This window comes from Camponotus vicinus, unplaced genomic scaffold (genome assembly GCF_025532165.1).
Source record: "Camponotus vicinus isolate PSW18456_S1 unplaced genomic scaffold, iyCamVici1.0 SCAF_3, whole genome shotgun sequence".
Classification (NCBI taxonomy): domain Eukaryota; kingdom Metazoa; phylum Arthropoda; class Insecta; order Hymenoptera; family Formicidae; genus Camponotus; species Camponotus vicinus.
In genome coordinates, this window is record NW_028141967.1 from 17,805,812 (window position 1) to 17,826,875 (window position 21,064).

At 35.1% G+C, this 21,064-nt stretch overlaps 1 protein-coding gene and 1 long non-coding RNA gene across 3 annotated transcripts in view; one reads left to right on the forward strand and one right to left on the reverse strand.

Moving 5' to 3' along the window:
* The window catches only part of LOC145969280 (uncharacterized), a 183,359-nt gene that overhangs the window by 154,826 nt on the left and 7,469 nt on the right, over positions 1-21,064 (forward strand). The window lies entirely within an intron of this gene.
* The window catches only part of LOC145969282 (uncharacterized), an 85,854-nt gene continuing 85,250 nt past the window's right edge, over positions 20,461-21,064 (reverse strand). The window contains exons 4-5 of the long non-coding RNA XR_014438002.1: positions 20,709-20,794; positions 20,461-20,618 (exon numbers count right to left, since the gene is read on the reverse strand). This is a non-coding gene — a long non-coding RNA (uncharacterized LOC145969282). The remainder of the gene's footprint in view (positions 20,619-20,708; positions 20,795-21,064) is intronic.

Sequence of the window (21,064 nt, forward strand, 5' to 3'; positions counted from 1 at the left end):
CGTTACAGATAGCCATGTGCACCCACACTCACGATAATGCTAACGTATGATCATGTATCGATTGTATGCGACCGCCGCAAAGTTTATCGTTCCGCGAAACTTGCCTCGCGATGAAAACACCAGCGTTTCCAATGTAAAAAACACTATCCCGCGTTCTCGTTATCGAAAGTGTCAGTACAAAAAGAAAATTAGAAACAAGCTAAAGACGATTAATATTTAAACATCGAGTGTCGCGGAAAGTAATATAGACAGGAGAAATTCGCGATCAATTGTCTTCGCTCATACATTATTTCGCAAAAATTGATATGACACATTAAACTCAAAGAAAAAATGATCAGATAAATAAATTATGGACTTTTTAAAAAGTAAGTCAAAGTTGCAATTAAGAATTGTAACTAATTTTTCGCGATTTTTGTAAATTATTTTAGAAATAATATCGTGAAGGAATAATTAAAATAATAAATTTAATTTGTAAATATAGAGAGATCTTGCGTTGAAAGAAGCACAACTATTGTATAATTGTCATCTGTATATAAATTATATCAATAACTAAATAAGTAGTTATGCGCATAAAATGTCAATTTACATAACTCATTAAATGCAGACTATCAAGAAGTAGTCTCCAAAGGCACCAATATGAAAAAAAAAATGCTGTTTACATGCAAACGCCCACTGTTCTCGATCTAAATTTATGACGGCATATCGACAACGCAGGAAGGACATTCTGAAATTCAGATTTCAATTGCTTATCTTAAAGTTTATTTCGCATCGACACGGTCGCCATAGTATCAGCGCCATCAGCAAGCCCATATACATCACCCGGCGATTGCATCACCGCGTGTGCGGGCGAACTTCATTCGTCATACGCGCCGATTTTTCTGCGATAGCGCCGGCTCCGCGCCCCGAGACCGAGGGAAAGGGGGACGGAAAGAGGCGCAGATTGCATCTGCACGGTCGTGTCGCATGTTGCACCGGCCGAGACGGGCGGTGCAGCGCGCGACTCCGTCCGTCCGTCCGTCCGTTCGTTCGTCCGGTCATTATCGGCGAGTTATTATTATTCTACGGTCGGCCACACGCTCTCTCGCAGCGCGCGTCTTTCACGTACCGCGATTCGCCCCGGATGAGGAGGAGGTGGAGGACGTGGATGCCGCAGGAACGCGGGACACCCGGGAGAAAAGAAAGAGCGGCGTGCTGACCCGCGCGGGTCATTGACAGAGAAAGAAAAAAAATTAGATGCCGCGGAGAAGGAGGGAGAGAGAGAAAGAAAAATTGCCGAGAATGAATGCACGGCAGGCTTCGAACGCCAGCTAAAACATTCAGCGGATATTCGAGAGATTTCTCTTCTCGGATAGCTCTTACTTTTTCTGTTGTATGACGCTTAAAAGAGGAGTATCGATCATATATTTAATATTGGATCGTCAAAATTTGCGTTGATATTTTTTCGATTAATTTCTGGCCAGTTTTGGAGCTTTAATTTTTATTATGATTGTTGTGATCGATTTAAATATGCGCGTGATCGAATGCTGTCATGATCAAATAAGAGATTCTGTTGACTATTTAATATTTGTGACTTTTAATATCGGAAAATTTAAGCTAGAAATTAATTTCAATATCAATCAATCATGTGAAATACATTTTTAGAATTTATAAGCATCTATATTTAAGTATGTTTATAGACAATTATAAATATTTTAAATCAATTTTTTTTAACTTATGTAAAATTCAAATTAAAATTACGAATGAACTTAAAGATTGTAATATTAATGGATTATATTTTTATCATTAATACAGAGAAAAATAGAATTTTTTTATTTGTTAAAATAATGAAATTAAATTTTTTTAAAATAAATAATGGAAATTGGTTTTAGTGATTCTAAACTGCGTAATTTTATATTCCTGAATGATCAATCTATTCAACCGTGAATTATGTTAATCGATATTAAAAGTGAAAAGGATTAGTTCTGCATTAAAGTTATTTTACTGATATATGACCAATATGAATATTATCGATAAGCGAAGCGACTCATAAATGTTTTCGATATGTCTTTGCAGCGAGTGACACAAAGCCGGATTAAAGTGACTGTAGAGTTTGACTAGGCGACTACACACGTTGGCCTCGTCTTCATAATTCATAGATATGCAAAGCAAACTATGCGCGCGTCTCTCATCCTTTTTTTTGCCTCATGCCTGTTGCATCGAGTATATTTGCATATCGATATTGATCGAGATTTTATATTTCATCGACACTTTACCAATTCGACGGCATAGTATGTTTGTTGAATTTTTCTTGCAAATTTATGCTTTGTTACAAAAATGTTTTGAGTATATCAAAAACATAAAAGTTATCAAAATATTAAAAACTTTATATGTATCATATAAATTGCGTATTGAATGTATGCATGCACTAGGGAATTTAAAAACATTTTATAAGATATTAAGATGTTATTAAAATTATTGATAAATGTGCATATTTGATAATTCATTACATAATAATTACAAAATGAAAACCTTTATTTCGTAAACATAAAACCGATCATGTAACAAACAATTATTAAGTATAACGGATAAATTCATATTCATTTTGATTTATTATTTCTTGAGAGCCATTTTGGGACTGCTTGTTCGGTAATTTACGTATCTTTATATGTAACATGTTTAAGATATCCGAACATAAATAGGAACGTGCACTCAGCCTTTTTGATTATTCAGAAACACCAAGGGACATGTTTCCCTTTTCTATCGAACACGCTTCCAGCTTTTCACACATGTCCAATATGTACATATATTTGTGTAAATTTTATCCAAATAATTAACAAAACAATTTGCACTTTATGTATTAAACTTTTACGGTTTTATTAAATAACTTAATTTCCAATATATATTCATATTACACATTTAATACAACATTAGAGATGTAAATAATTATTATCAAAAATAGAATTAATTGCGAAAACAAATATGACGTTTTTTATTTTTATTTTTTTAATATAGACTCAAAGGGCACATAAAATTTGATTTGGTGCCTTTTGGCGTCAAGTACACATATTGTCTGGAAATGGCATTTGATACGTTTTACTCGAATTTATTTTAACAACGAATTCCCATACGCATTACACAAATAAGCGCCTATCACATACAGCACTGAGTGACCTTTTCTTTTTCCGTAAAAATGAATGAATGTGAGGGTGCCTTTTGGGAGCGAGCCCTGTTGTAGAATATCACAACGCCACATATACAATTCATAATGTCGCAATTTCATTTTGCTTTTTATCGCATCATATTTCAACGGACGTTGTAGAAATTCTGCTATCAATCAGCCGTGAAATACATATAGCCCGGTATCTCGATTCGGCGGGCTATGGAATGCAAACCGAATGCAGCGGAATATCTCGCGGGCTCCGAATAGAATTTCGAGGAATTTTTTTTTTCTGCCGACCCGTTACTCGACACTGCGTAATCCGTTATTTTTATTCGGGTAATACGCCCGGAAATAAAACAGCGCGGGCGTGCAACATTCGACGCGCGCGGATCGTGCGACCGTACGATCGATCGCTCGAATCCATCGGCCGAGGCTCGTGGCGGCCACGGAACGGGCCTGATTGATATTTGGCGGCCGGCATGAAAATAATCTCGCGACGATAGGCCACGCCGGCACGAGGTTAAACACTTAAAGAATTGCAGGCATGATATCGGGCCCGATGAAATTTATGATCCTTGTGGTACCCGATGGGGCCCCAGGTCGCCTCCCGCGGCGTGGACCAAGGTTCCTGTTGCTACATCAATAAGACACCGCATCGAAATAAATTCGCTGTTTTGACGGCATTTAATAATAATTCGCCGATTCCGCACGGATGTCGGGCAGAACGGCCGGGGATCCCGTTAGGAATTATCGAGCTTCTGAATCCTCATACTTCCTGGTATGACCAGGAAGTATCCGAGTTTATTAATAATATTATATGTTCTTGTGTCATTATAGAATCAATTGAATCAAAATTGAATATTAAAGACAAAACTCACTTGTTCGGATCCTTGCAGAATTATTGCACAGAGAAAAATATCATTCTATGTCAAGAAAAGCGATTAATCAGTTTATTTTTCTTTTTTTAAGTAATCGTTTTTTTCAACAAAGAATATATTCTTGATAATAGTCTTAAAATATACTCATCGCAAGTGTTAGAAAATTTCATTATCGTGTACTCAAAGGAAGAATTTATTTTCTCTTCAAGAATATTGTAAAGTTATATCAAAGAAAAATCACACTTATTTTACGCCAATTCTATGTAGTAAGCAAATTTTTGTTTTAATTTAATATTCTTGACTAAAATATTTACTAAAATTCAAAATATATTTAATTAAATTTAATGCTTGTGGTGAACTTATGATATATTTAATATACAAACTTATGATATACTTAAAATAAATAATATTTACTTGAATACAGTGTACATTTTTCTCTGCGTGGGAACTTTCCGTCGAATTGTTGAACACTGTCCGAGTGACTCGCTTGTGTAACTTGTTAAGTTAACACATCCATCTCTTGGACATTAAAGTGCATCGGTCGAGAGCCCGGTGTTTCCATACGTTACGCTGCGGGCACTGTAAGTTCGTGCAGTATATATTCGCGGCTCCATCGCCGGCTTCACGACAGAAATTTCCGTGGACGATACCCACGAGGAAGGTAACGGTAACGGAAATGCTAATGCGCATCGTCCCTGCTCCAGAAAATGCCCCGCCAAAGGAACGCATCCCTCGGCGAGCGAGGAGATATTCGTAAACTGCGCGCCCTCGAACACTATCTCATCCCCCAACCATGTACTCCGACGACGGCAGCGATGGTGAAATTGGTGTCTCGTTATTAAACGACGTCGAACCATGAAATTCCTCGTAATAAAGAGTTAAACGCGCCTTAATTTAACAATAGCCCGATTTATTGCACCAAAATAACTATATTTTCTTATATATTGTTGTCAAAGATAATTTCGCTTAATTGTCTTACTCACTTTACTCACTTACTGTCTTTAGAGAAAGTATATCATAATTAATTTATAAGAAGATAGAGTGAGAATTTATATTATAAATTTCTTTTATATAATAATTAAAAAATTGAAAATTTTGATTTTTCTGTAAAAACACAAATTTTACAGAAGCAAAGCCTACTTGAAATTATAATTCAGAGAAATGTGTATGTTTTATTTTTTTACTTTACTCCCATTAAATCTTTACTTTATTAAATCTTTATTAAATCTCAAACAAACTCCGCTTTATATATTTTCTTAAATATTAATTCTAATTGTAAATGTATCGATGCGATACTTTTGTTGAAGCAAAATTCGATACTATATCGGGAGACGAAGAAGCCTATCATTAAAACCTTAATACAGTAGAAGTGGGCGATATCTTGTATATCGAAACTTAACGTACCTCGCGGCCACTTGTTCTCTCTAGTTTAGCGACTGTCATTAACTTTCGCTGTTTGTGCCATATGTGCGTTGCTATAATTATACTGTAAGAGTAGCCTGATTGAAAGGCAGTGTTAGACTCCTTTTGCGTACGGATACACGTTCTAGACAGATGGAATAATGAGCAGCTGTTCGCGAACGGTCGATCTCCTCTTAAGCTTTAGGTAAGTTCTGTAGGCGTCGTCTAACACCCAAACCGATTAAATCGAAACATCCCTGCATTAAGGACATCCCTGTTCATTGTATACATGTATACATATCTGATACATCGCATGTAATCGTGAAATATATGTATACATATTCTGCTTCAACGCACTAAACATATCTGTATATTTTATCTTATATGAAAATAAATTATTTTAAATTAAAAAAATTAAACGAATATCAGAAGATATTTTTGAAAATTCAGTATATAATTTAAACGCGCGATTTATGATACAATTTATATATATTTATATATTAATATTTAATGAAGTGATCTAATCGACTTTCGAGAAAGATAAACAGGTTTTTATAATGTAATTAAAATCTCCAAGAACATAAATAACAGTGTTTTCTGGAAATAACATCCTTTTTCAGGATCAACCCAAGTTTAAAAATCCATAAAACATATCTGGCGAGTCGTGTTAGATTATATCATATCACGATCTCGTGAAAGAAAATTACAAATTAACAGTAACTAGATTCGATTAGCGAGAATACGTGAGTCGTATAAATTGGCTTCTCTGCTGATAATGATAATCATTAACTTTCGAAGCGCCGAGAAACGATACTACTTGCCGGTCCTTATCTAAAAGCGATGATTACTCCTTTTGTAATTAGACGGTGGCAGCTCGTTTAAACGGACAGCCAACATGTTGTATATAACATGCGTCGAAACAATGTGCTCGACAATAGTTTGTTGTTTAATGAATCAATGTATATATATATTATTTGTTTACGAAACGATGTCATTTGCATAATGCACGAAAATCAAGCATGTTTAATGTCGAATGGTATCGCTAATGGAATAAATATGTCGAGTGCTTTTAAACGCTTCGTACCTTTGACACAAATTCCACAGATTCGTACGCATCAACGAATAATGTCGTCGATAGCGAGAGTTTTCTCGTGCGGTTTACATAATTCGATTTACTGAAATATGCATCTAACAAGTTCGCCGCGAAACTATGACGACGTTTTTCCGAAGCGTGACCAGTACATACAAGTTAATTTGCCGCTCTATTCAAGGAATGATCTTTCCTCTCTTTGTATTAATAGATACTTATAATTAAATTTTTTCTCTTTCCGTCTATATTATCCTTGTGATCTATAAAAGAGAGACAGAAAATCAACTAAAGTATGTGACAAATTTAAGACACAAATTAATTCACTTTCAAAGGATCATTCATACACGGAAAAAAAATAAGTGTCAAATCAAAACTTATATACTTAAACTAACGCATTCATCGTTTCGTATATACGCAACAATTTATAATCTTCTTAGAAGAGTTTAATAATTTTAAATTTCAACAATATTATAGTCTTATTTTAATATTGTAATTATCACCTCAAGAATATATAATTATTTAATTCTACTTTAAAAAAATTATAATCTTTGATTTAAAAATGTTATTTTCTATCTAACATTGTTTCTTTTTCATTCAAAATTAAATCTTAAATCATAAGAATATATTTTTCTTGATTGAACTATATAAAATGGCTTCATTTAAGTAAGCAATTATTCAAGCAATTATATTTTTCTTTAATTAACGCAATATAATCTCATTTCAAGATTTCCATGTTAAAAATAAATATATTTTCAAAACAAGAATGTCCTTTTTTTCTGTGTATGAAATCCTACGATTTCTCTTTAATTTTTTACTAATATGAACTATTATTTATCCCTAATGAAAGTACAAAGTCGCAAAAAAATAAATCACGAAAAGGTGAATCACAAAAAATTTAAGCAAATTGTATATTTCTAAATCCAGTCTCAAGCTGTCCAACTCTATCCCGAGGAAACTACCGCATGTTAATACGCGGTGTAGCTCGCTGCCGCCGCAGTAATGGCATTCAGACGAATGCCATTACTGCGGCGGTGACGGCGTCGATTTGCCCCAAGATTTACAGCTAGTACTAAATATCCGCGGCTCGGTGTTATTATCGGCTTTATTACACGCCCCGGATGCGCCTCCGCGACCCGCGCGATAGGGTTAACAGAAAGAGCGAACGCTATTTCGCGTCTACGCGTCGTATTTCATCCCCGAGAACGCCATTGATTTCGCGCGCGTATTATGTATTCACGCGCGTGTGTGGATGGATGCACACGCGTGCCCGGCGTACGCATGCCGGCAGACAATGCGTCTGGTAGGTAGAATACGACCGTTGTCTCCTTCCTCTCGAAGCTTTCCTCGGTTTTCCCGCTGCGCGACGTTTCTTATCTCAGCTGTCGTGGGCTGCGACGCGATTCATAGTCGCTTGACTGACATTTCTTTAACCCTTTCAATATCTATCATGCTCTCGCGCCAACGTATACCGTCACTATTAGCGAATGGTCGCAATTACGACGAGAAGAGGAGAGAGATTGCTTCTTGAGATATAAAGATTCTTTAAAAATCATTACACATTTTAAATAACTGCTATGTGTTTTTTGACATCCTATACAAACACTGTGACGTGTTCGTATCTTTTTGCGAGGAAATTTAAAAAGCTCATCACGCAGAACAATGGTCCCGCGAGAGAATCCTATCAGCGGAACGTCAGAATCGCAAATAGAACAGCGCAAGATCACGTTCAAGCTATGAAATCCTTTTTTATTACGTATCGTCGTGCAAGTCATTAGTTTAAAACGACGAGCGAAAGATTTTTTCACGCCGACGTAGCTAATCGAGAATAAACGAGTACGTAATTAAAACGTGACTTGTATGTGTCAAGTATCGCGATAAGTGCAAAAAACAAGCATCGGGACGTGATCGAGCGAGCTAACAGGCGCAGGCAATTATGCTGCTATTTTTTTTTCGTGCGATTTGAAGGAAAAAAAAACATTATCACGTTTACCACGCAATTTTTTCTCCGTCCCTATCATAAATTACCTACTAATCACGATCCATTTAAAATCTTGAATCAAAGTATCGGGCGTTCTCTGCTTTTCGATCCCAGCGAAGCCTCTCTCCTAGTCTTTTCTCTCGCGCAAAAGAGGGAGGGGAATCAAAATTATCAAAAGGCAGGAATGCAACTCTGCGACAAATTCGTCGCGAGCGACTATGCATTCGTTTATCGGCGGCTGTATGCACGACATTCGGTCGGGCAGCAGCTATCAACCGGCGGTCGGCCGCGAAAGACGCCCCTTTTTGATTATTCATCGACGATGGCAAAGGAGAAACCGCAGGGACGGGGACTGGCCCGAAATGATTTTCGCGCGCCGAGCAAGGGGACAAGGAGCCGGACGGGGAGGCGCGAAGCGAGGAGAAGCGAGGAAGCGAGAAAGAGAAAGAGGCGCCAAGAACGAAGTGAAATTTATTCGCGTACACAAACGGATGTAAATTTATTTAAATTGCGCGATTTCGGGAGTGGACGGGGACGAGCGGGGGGGAGGAGGGGGTGGTGGAGTTTATTGCGGCACGACGGCAGCGGCTCTATTTGCTTTATCACTGCGCGGGACAAGGGATGGGCGTGGAGCGCGCTGGCGCGCGCGAGAAGAACTCTATTTTGCGGGAAATTAAAAAGTCGACCGTCTCTCTTCTCTTTCGCGCGCGTTTAGGTTGCGTTTTTTTTTTTTTTTGGAAAACCAAGCGAGGCCGATACCGCGCCGCGTGTCCCTCGATATCGTACCAAATCGTGATCAAATATCGCGCTGTCATGGTGGAGATGAACGCTGACGACTTTAGCGTGCTTGTATTAATGTAACGTTAAGCTCTACTATGTTAGAATATTCTTTTATTTGCAGAAATTTCGACCATTCTCGGCTATGAAGTTAATAATGAATTAGTCATACTGATATTTTCATTGAAATATTTCAATCATATAATGTAACAGCAAATTTTTTGAGAGTCCATTCGGGTAAGGGATATTTATAATACTTAATAATACCTAAGCCTATATTTTTCGTGCGTAGAGCTGGCTTTTAGAGATCTGACCGGACAACGCAATCTCTTGGTCAGTACTAGTAATTATTCGCGATTATTGGCACGTTATGTATGCGTAAAGATATCGAGATAAAAAAATGCGAAAAAGCAACGGGTTATTGGTTTCCCCGTAAATCTCGATTCGCTTCACTTTCACGGAAGGCGATAGGATTGCGTAACCGGTTTCGTGTGTCGATTAATTTCGATTCGATCGCTGGGTTAGAGAGCTCGATATTTGCTATATTCCCATGATACGTGACGCAACATTTTGCTAGTAGTACATCTTGACATACTGAATAATTATCGTATCGTAAATGTAAACATATATACGGATGTCGCTCTTATAAATATTTCATTTAAAATATTGAAAAAATAATGATATTATTTTTAATAAAATTAAAAATATGAATATGAATAATTTCGAGATTTTCGAGTTCTTTGTTAATATCTGACATTTCTATCTCTTTATTTCAATATTTTTTAATTAATAATTGTTTGAATTTTTAAATATTTATGCACTTATTTCATAGGAGAGCATTATTTATTTATTCCAACTTTTTATACTTTGTGTACTTCTTGGTATTATAATTTCAAAATAATTTATATATGAGAGACAATAAAAATTTATAAAAATTTTCTATTTTTCCCATCCCCTTAAATTTAATATTTTCGAAACTGTATTGATATACATGCATATTCCTGAATATGTATTATTTAATACGGAAATTTAAAGAACCTCGGGATTTAAAAATATATACATATATACATATGGTTGCTCTGCGTCCGCACGCTCTATTCCGATCTTAATTAGATCGGTTGTATAGGAGCGGTTCGTACGTCTTTAAATACTTTGCGCGCGTAACGAGATAAGTTCTCGAGCTCGCAAACCGGACGTGCAATCGAGGCCGCTTGATTATCTCGTTACTCAACGCACCATGGACGTGCACTTTTGCCGAAAGACATTGATATGCGCACGGGTGCATTGACATTACTAATGTATGACCAAGTCGCCAACATTGTACGTTTGTCTTTGCCAGAAGAAGTCTTGTCATAGGAAGAATAATAATATTATTATAGCGAATATATATGTACATATACATAAACGAGACGCGAGCAACTAACTTGATTCTTATTTTGTCGCGCCATTAAAAGAACTGGTAATTCGAGTTCCCGGCAGAATCCATTTCCATGCGAGCACTTGGCGAATGATTTCGTATTAATTGACGTCAGTTCTTGATGGAGTACTCACGACGCATTATGTTAATATCTCGTAAAGCGAGAATCTTGCACGAGTTTTATCTGATGGAAGCTAATGAAATATGGAAACTAATAAGTATTAGCACATTAACGGACATTTGAAAAATTGCGAGAGTCGTAAATAAGACATTTATGTTTAGATGGGAATGTGGAATAATTAATAGCATGAGTTTTAAAGCAATGAACGTAACGAGATGAATTGGTTTCAAGAAAATATGCATTAAACCGGATATTTAAGGATTCGTCTTATTCCAAATCGATCATTCTTGATTGCAAGTATTTAGCATAAGTATTTTTTTTTTAATTATGAATAAAATTCATAATAAAATTTGAAAAACTTACTTGATTATAAAATTATATTAAATAAATTAAAATTAAAATTAAAATTATATAAAATTATAAAATATCAATAACATATTTATAACAAATTTTGATTTATAAAAAAATAAATATAATTGTCTCATATAGACATTCGGGAAGCATCCAGATATAAGCATTCTTTAGATTCGACTTTTCGATGTCGAAACGACCGGTCTGGCTGTCTTCGAGATCGGTGAAATCAAAGGACCATCTCGCGGATTGGCAACCCGGCAAAGAATAACGATTCCTTCGGCCTTGCCAAACGTGCCCTTCCACGTGCCCTCCTCCTCCTCCTTTCTCATCCTTATACCCCTTCGTCGTGGTGCATCGACGGGCTCCAGATAGGTTGTCACTGCAGTAGCCTCGAAGTAAATGCGCTCCTCTTATTATTCGGACAGAAGATTTAAACGCGGCTCGCTCACGCATGAGTTATGCTCAAAAATTGAGGTTACCGCAGAGAGGGAGCTATCTTCTCGACCCGGCCATCTTCTTTCCCCCCCAATCTCTCCCGTCCTCTCTTTCATCTTCTCAACCCTTTCCTCGTCCTCGCCGGCTTCGCTCTCCGTCTTTACTCATACGAAGGAAGGCTCATCTTGTTTTTGTTTCGACGATATATTTTCTCTTCGTATCAGGAGAGAGAACCCTCCTCTTCGGCTTCTCGCCCCCACTCGCCCCCTCCTCTCTCTATCAGCCGCTTCGATCCCGTCCGTAGCGCGGAGGATAACCCGCGGAATCTTCTCTTCGGGATTTCGTGGATTATAATAAATGCGTATGCAGTAGCCGGAGGTATAGACCATCCAGTGATCCTTCTTTTATTCCTTGTTTCTCCTTCTCCTTCTCCTCCTCCTCATCATTCTCCTTTGCTGCCATCGGTGGCTTCCAATACGTCCGTTCGGAGAAGGACGACGACGGTGGCATGAAATAATTCAATCCAACGAGCAACGTTTCGTTTCAAACCAACTCGTTTCTTCTTAAGGATGAAACACGGTGAGGTCTCGCCGCGATAATCCTTCGCGACAATACATACATTGTTTTCGAATAAAAATCTTCAAAGAAATTTTAAGTTTTGAAATCTTGACAAAATTCTAGAGGAAATAAATGTAATATATATGTAAAAAAAAGCAGAAAACATTGTTTAATTAACATAATAATGATAAAAAATAAATAACATGATAAATAAATTTTTATAATTCCTGCAAATTATTAAAAAAAAAATTATTTCTAGCATTGAATTTGTGTATAGAAAAATATCATGTAAAATCACAAGAAAGTCATTAATCTGTCAATTCTAACCACGGACTTTTAATAAGCTTTATATCACTCTTTTAAGCTATCTAACCTTTCGGTAAAACATATTGTTTTTCCGAATCAGATTCTATCCGCGAGAATTCAGTGACGTGATGAAATCGAAATCAATTTATACCTCTGTTCCGCCATGTTCCCGTGGGGACCAATTATTTCTTTATCGTCGTGCTTTCGCGCCGTTCACTGTCATGCAAAAAGAATCACATCAGAGCGAACTCGCGTGAAGAAATACGAGAAAAGGGAGGAGAAAGCAAGAGGGCGGATGGCCCTCTGTAAATATTGTTTGTATAATGGTTTTATCGGCTATTTCAGAACTTCGCTAATTAATTCGAAAATAGTTTAGAACTCCATTTGCTCGCCTTTCTTTTTCACCTATACAATATCGATAGCAATCGAAATAACGTTATATTTAGATTATCCAGTTGTATCTGTCCCTAACAAACACTAAAATAATAAAGTGGAATATATCGAATATTCTTTTTAATCATATTTAACTTAAAAAAATCATCAATTAATATTAACTTAATACATCTCTATGCAATCTAATAAAATTCCACGATGATGAATGATATAATATCGCGTGGAAATTTAAGTTGATAATTTAATGCAAAGAAGTATACATTATGATATATAAAGAGAAAGCTATTAAAGAAAATTTAAGTTGATAATTTAATGCAAAGAAGTATACATTATGATATATAAAGAGAAAGCTATTAAAGAAAATTTTTAAAGGGGCTAAATTCTCAGGAACAAAATCTAATATAAAATAATTGTTTTATCCAAAAATAATCAGTGATTTAAATTTTTATTAAAATTCTCTAAAATCAGTTTTAATTCCGTTGCACGTAACATATCATGCACATTAATTCACTTCGTCAAGTTATCAGATACCGGTTTCACAAAATAATCTATATCAAGTCGTCTTGTATCATTTAACATACACGTACAATTGACGACTCAATCAACAAAACAAGCAGATGGCTAACCGACTATAACTAGTGAAATTCCGACGCGTACAATCGGCGACACGCTCGATCTCGGGATCAGTCGCGGCCGATAGACAGATCGACGTCTCTGCAAAGCGGCGATTTATTTTCGCGGCGAAAAACGCGGCCATTAATCTTTAGCGGTGGGCTCAAACCAGGCGTTACTCTTACCTACCTATCAACCTGGCCTCTCTCCGCGGTGACCCCGCACGTCCACCATCGGGCACACCTCGACAACTCGAAAGAGAAGACGGCGGAAATGCTTTTTGTCAGCGACCGGCGGTGCGATTAAAACTTTTATAACAACGATCGATTTCTCTCGCTTCCGCGCACGTACACGTAATTTACCGCAATAACTGCTCCCTTGTTTTATGTTTTCTTTCGCTATTGTCAAGCGGTCTTGTCAAGAAGCCGATCGTCTTATGCCCTTCGAAGTGATCAATAATCACCGTTTCCGGTATTCCGCGAAATTTATTTTGCAATCGATATAACGTGTCGTGATCCCTGTCTTTGGAAATATACGACGGATAAATGTCTTCGATTATAACTGATTTATTAAAGCTGTTTTTTTACAAATGTAACATTTATCTTGTTTTCGCGGTCAATAATTCTGGTTAACAAATTATTAACGAGACCACAACTAGTCAATTTAAGCAATTGCAAGCTTGCATTATGATTCGTTTAGACATTTTTATTTCTCATCATTTTGAAAATGAATCATATTTAAAGAATGCATTGCTTAAATAAATTTTTATTTATACTTTTATCATCAAACTATTTAATAAATGTAGATTTATTCTTTAATTTTCGTTTTAAATTATATTCAACACACGTGTTCGATGAAATAATAAATGTCATCGATATGTCACTTATAATGATATCTGGTTTTTGTATTATTTCGATGGAAAAACTAATTACTAATGTTACGATATTGATCGACCGAGGAAAGAATTAAGAAATTCATCAAAATATTAATAAATAATAATATATAATAATAGTTTTATAATAATTAATTTTATAATTTTATAATTTATTCTGAATATAAATTTATCCTAGTAATAAATTTAGACATTTTTTAAAATAGTGTTTGAGAGAGAATGTTTTGAGTATTTTTTTGAGTACATTATATTTTTGTTCTGAACGAGATTCAACTTGTTTATTAATCGAAATATCTTTGATATCCATTATGTTTAATTTTTTATGTTTAATTTATATCATTATATTCAATTTATGTCATTTTATCTCTTTAAGTGTATTTCATCAATGCATACGAGTAATGCATGTTGATGTTGCACAACTCATCGCTACTATCGATTGCATCGATCGACATCAACAATCGTACACTACGATAATTTACAATCGATTCGATCGGTTGTTCACGAGATTATTGACGTATCAGTGATATTGTTGATTATCTATAATTAAATCGATAATTAAAAATGGACAACAATGATGAAATAGCGATTAGTGTATGTTAGCCTCGATCTTGATTTTATCGCGCAGAAATTACACCATTTGAGATTAATCTCGTAATCGCCGACGGCATAATCGCAATGTCGTTCCTCCGATATTATTACGAAAGAGATTGAACTCGGTCCTTTGCCAAAATCCGTCGGAATCGCCGTCTCAATTCCGCGACATAAATCGAATGGTTTTATCGCGCATCAGAAATTATCGTCTTCTGCAGCGGCAGCTTCATACGAAGCCGAAGATCACGTCCAAGATTCTCGCGTGAGAAACGCAAACTGCAATTACGGCAGGGCGTGTGCGCACGACATTTTACATCTTCGATCTCACTCTTTCCGTTACTCCCTTCTCGCTCTCCTTTTCTCTTTCTCTCTCTTTCTTTCTCCTTCTTTCCGACAGCAATAGCACGAGAAAGTTACAGCGGCACGTATGAACATGCATTTATAATGCGCGTTTACATACATACACGCTCCGCCACTTGCGGATGCGTACACGTCGCATGATCATCTCTCTAACGGTAGAAGGATGAAGATGCCTGAAATTGATTACACATTTTTTCAAATGACTTTGTTTTTTAAATTCCATTACGCGTCAAAAATTTCGAGAAAAACTAGACGGCTATTGTTTATATAATTGTTATATTATTTATATAATTGTTGAAAAATAAAATATCTAAAAATACAATGAGATAAGAGTTTGAAAGATTAAGATTTTTTAATACCATGAAGATTCTAGGCTTCGAAGATCACTATATATGTTTCTAATTTTAGAGTTCTAAAAAAAGCATATGTGTGTATTTTGCGTGCGTGTACGAGAAGCACACAAATTATTATAAATTCCCCAAAAATTAAATATTTTTGCTCTCTTAGACTTTACTAATAAAATATATAATTCTTGAAAAAAATAAGAATTCTAATAATTAAAAATCATTATTCTTACCATTTTAAATCTAAACATGATACTATTTCTTTCGGATAATTTTCTATTATCTGAACAGTTAATCGAGCTGAAATTTGACCGCTATGCTAAACACATTGATATATAATTAGCCAAAAACTTCGAGGATTTATTCATCGCTGCGGCCTATACCCGGCTCATACATTCCCACACGTACGCACACATGCAGACGAATCATGTATCGCTCCGCGGGCGGCTGGTCGCAGACATGGGCGCTACAAATGGGCGGGCCAGCCCGTGGTGCCCTCGGGTCACGGGGAGAAAACGCACGGCCCTGCCGAGACCCTCCGGATGCGAGAAGGACGCGTGAGAGGAAGAGTGAGGGAACAAGGGATAGGGGGAGAAGGAATAAGTGGCGGGGAGAGGAGGGGGAGGCGAGACGTTGGGGAACGGGATCCGATGGTAGAAGCTAGCAACGGTGGGATCTCGAGGGCGAGGGCGGAGGGGAAGAAAAGGAAGAGGGCCCCGAGGTAAAGGAGGCCCTATCAAGGTGAACCACTTACACTATACCGACCGGATTACACTAAGCGATCGAACCCGAGGCCCGGCACAGGGTCCCGGTTGCGTGCAATCGTCGACGCTGGGAAACCGACCGACCGACCGAGCCGGGCCCGGTCTGGCAAATGCGGCCGCCACGGACCAAGGTGGAAGGCCGTTGCCCATCAGCTGATGCCGGCCGATTGTTTGCGCGGAATTCTTATCCAACGTTGCGCAGAGAGAGATGGGAGATTAAATAGTTTATTACTTAATCGTTCGGAACCGCCGCAATCGTCGGTTCACGTAATGCCTGACACGGGCTAACGTTAAAGGATAATAATATCAAAGCCGCTCTGTCAACTATCGTCCTGAATGACTGTGCGCTTTATATTGAGAGTCGAGAGTCCGAAAGATCCTGCGAGATCGAAATAAAGGACTCGATGTTATATGAGCGAATATGATGTAATCTTGCACTATCGTTTTAAATATATTATATATGTTTGATGAGTGCTTAAGTATATCATTTCTCTCTTATTTCTTATAATTTTATAATTTTAAAACATCAATATCTTATCATCAATTATGTATTGAATAATAAAATCTAATTTTTTTTTAAACGGTAATAATTGCGGAGGGATAATTTTATTCTTAAGTTTCTAATTTAAATATAATAATAAAGATCGTTTATTTAAATAATTAAAATTGTTTAGTCAATTTTTTCAATTTTAATCATTTCATATTTTGATACTTTTGAGTCTTTATGCGCGATGAAAATCAATGTTTATCAATGGAAGAGTAAGATCGGTCTTAAGATAGATCGATATAGCGGCATAGGCTTTTATCTTTACTGTGTCCCTCTCGTTTAGTTTATACGATGGCAAGAACGGATCATGGGAAATCTCACGATGTTTTACGAGCGGACCAATAGTAATCTTGTACAATGTCACAACGTGTAGAATCGGAAAATTAGATGTCGTCGAGTGACATTATTTTGGGATATACCATGTCTTTAATAAAAAAAAATTAATTTTTATTTATTCTACTAGGTTTTATATCGTACACATATACTGTTATGTATTTACTTTAACAATATCAATTATTTTATATACATATATATATATATATATATATATATATATATATATATATTTTTTTTTTTTAAATCATATAAAATATTTTATATTCAAATTTAAAGATTTTTTTAAATTATATAATCAGATCTTAGTAAACGGCCATTGTCGCTAAAACTCCTTTTATACAATAAGATATAACTATTATCCGCTTTTCACACATTGATCTCTTTATACATTCATTTTTACTGTATTCCATTTATCAACTCAAAAAGAATCTTCTTTTTCAGTTATCGCATCTCGATAGCTCGTTGAGATCGTTTGAAAGCGGAAATACGAGCATCCGAGATCTCGTTCGCGCCGCAGTTTAAAACGAAATTCGCATCCGAATCGATTCGCATCCCGACTATCGGTGATTCACTATAAATTCCGCAAACGGTCGAGCTCCGGTAATTTAAGAAACGGATAAACAGATGCATCCGTTTCGTTCAACGAGCTCTAATCTGGATAAGGATGAAAATCCAATGCTCGTCGTGTTTAAATTATTTTAAAAAAGGAAGAACGCGAAAACGAAAAAATAATACAATTTGATAAGCAAACTAAAGATACTTGAGTACAATAAGAAATCAATTTATATACTATATATATAACTATGTAATAAAATAGCAAATTGTTATATGTACTAGATATGTTTAGAACAGAATTCATTATTAACCTAACGTTGAATCTTTGTAAAGAAATTTGCACTAGAAACAACGCATCAAGGATTCATCAAATCAGATTACGTTGCGGTATATTTTTACTGAGGCAAAAGTTAAACAGTTGCCAATTAACGTAGTACAACTGATTTATATAACCGACGGATGTATTTGTTCGCATCGGAAGCGAACTTCGACGTTGCAAATACATGCAAGCAAACCGCGAAATCTTGTAGCAAGGCGGCATCGCAAATAGGAATCCACGGAGCGTATGCAGACGTAATTTATCTTCCAGAAATTGCCGGCACAACATTCCGCTTGATGAATCTGCAGCAAGTCGCTATTCGTGTAAAGGCTCGTCTACAATAAATACAGGACATGGGACAGCAAACAAATGCATGCCGCATATGCGAATCTCGGATACAAATCACGATAAACGCGGAAATATTGTAAAAACGATGATCGCAAGATTTTGCTCTGTAATTATTATATTATAATAAGCTCATATTGTATTTGAAAAAAATACCAAGTGAATTTAATTAATTAATTTAAATATTTATGTAGAAATTTAAATATTTCTCAAATGATGTATGTATATAAAGCATCAATTTATCGTATAATAATTTATTTTAAATTTTAATAATTTATATTTTTCGTATATATTCTCCAGAATGTAATTTGACAAATGCAATTTGATAAATATAAAGTGTGATTTGCAAAGATTAATTAAAATTTCGAGTTTTTTTGCAATAAATGTTACATTTTTAAATATGTATGTGAAAGGGATAATATTTGTAATCGTATGTATTTCTCTAAAAAACGTTTGAAATTATCTTGCATGATAAATTTTTCAAAATTTCTTCATATCAATTTGAATTTCCTTTACAACAGTTGATTGATTTGAGCGATATTCAAACTGCATCACCATTTCTGTTTAATTCTTCACCGCTTTGCTAAGTTCACGATTAAATTTGTGCTTGCAATCTCAATTCTGATCCGTGAATCGCGGATAAAGGTAGTAAACATGCGAACAAAATCGAAACGCGAATCAAGAAAGAGAAGAGAATGTTTGTAAAATGATAATATTTTGAATTTCGTCAGTTATCTTTAGATAATAATAATATTGCTCTTATAACAAACAAATGTCAAGACTTTTTAAAATTAGATTCTATATAGTATATTTTTAGCACACACAAATAAAGTACATGATAAAAATTTTTCCTCGACAAACATTCTTGATTATTTTCATAATTGAAAATTTATTATATCATATTATTCATCACTTATACTAGTTTTTTTAAGATTCTATCATATTTCTTTATATCATCGACAGATTTTAATCATAAACATTTATAAAATGATGCAACACACTAGGCATTAGTGTCACAAGTGTTATATGAAGTATAATCGAGAGCAAGATATAGACGCGACAGCAGTAGGATCATGAAGTCGTCTTTTCTTTTTGCAGCCGCGTATTTCTCACGTTATATGTCAGCATACTCTTTTTTCCCAACTTACTGTCAAGATAACATGTCTTTCGATTGACCATTCGACGCACAGAAAACGAGTTTTCCTTGCTTGAACAGAAACCTCGAATGAATACGGAACCATTGCTCGAGAAACTTATAGAGAAGTTCGAGAAGTTAATTTTTTATTTACAGCATACGCATTCGATTTTCCTTTATACTTATATATTCTGTCCCATATGATCGTGATATATTTTTAAACTATCTTTTCGTAGCGATAGATTGATGTGATCTTGAGAGATAATTTTAGTATTTTAAATAAATTCAACTTTTTTGGAAACTTGAGATTAAGAAAAAATAAAAATTGATAACTTTTAAATAAATAATAGTAAATAATAATAAAAAAATGAATAATAAGAATTTTATACATATATTTCTCTTTAAATTATATATTATGTAAAATAATTCGACAGGAAATATGAAATCTGTGGAAACGTGCGATATCTTGATCTGTATATATATAATTTAGATTATTTTCTAAATTTATTTTAATGTTATCCATTCATAATATTTCGATATATATATTTAACGTTCCATAAATATTGTGACTTATATTTCTGAATTTATGTGTCACGTAAAAATCCTCACATTTGATCATAAATTCGAAAAACCATACTGTATTTCTCTCGAAACAATAAAAATTGATTGCACAAAAGATTTTCGTTTTTTAATCAATATAGATTTAAAAAAAAACGCAAGTAAACGATGGTCTAAATCTTATAGAAATTTTGCTATCAATTTAATAATATCTCATCAATTTATATTTTATTATTATCTGAGATTTGATGACTAAGTTATCTTGTTTATGTGGAGAATTCGAGTATCGAAAACATTAATTTACGAAATTACAGCAACGTGTGTAGATCTGAGTTTCGCTTGAATATTCGACGAAATTTAGAACACGGTAGTAAACGGCATTCGGAGCAATGTTTCAAGAAGCAACTTGAGTGCTGCAGTGGAAATGAAACAACTTAAATGAAGTCAAAAGTTTTTGTGGGCGAAAGAAGATTTACTCGTAAATTGAACTTTGAAATACTTACTTATGCAGTATGTGAGTTCGATGACAGTTTGCAAAGTACGGCTTATATATATGCCAATTCAAATGCTCTATGGATGTTCCAAGAATCTGTAAAAAGATTTTTTCTTAGATTAATTAATAACTTTTTAAAAATTCTTCTTTAAAATTTATGTAAAGAACTATATAATATCGCGCTTTTCTTATTAAATTGCATATTTTTTTAAATAATTATTGAATAGTAATATCAGTATACATTGTAATATTTTTAATTATGACTATTTAAAAATCGCGATAAGAAGAAGAATATTGATTAAAACTCCAAAAACGCTAATATAAATGCAAAAATATTTCTGATAAAACGATAGTCACAAGAACATT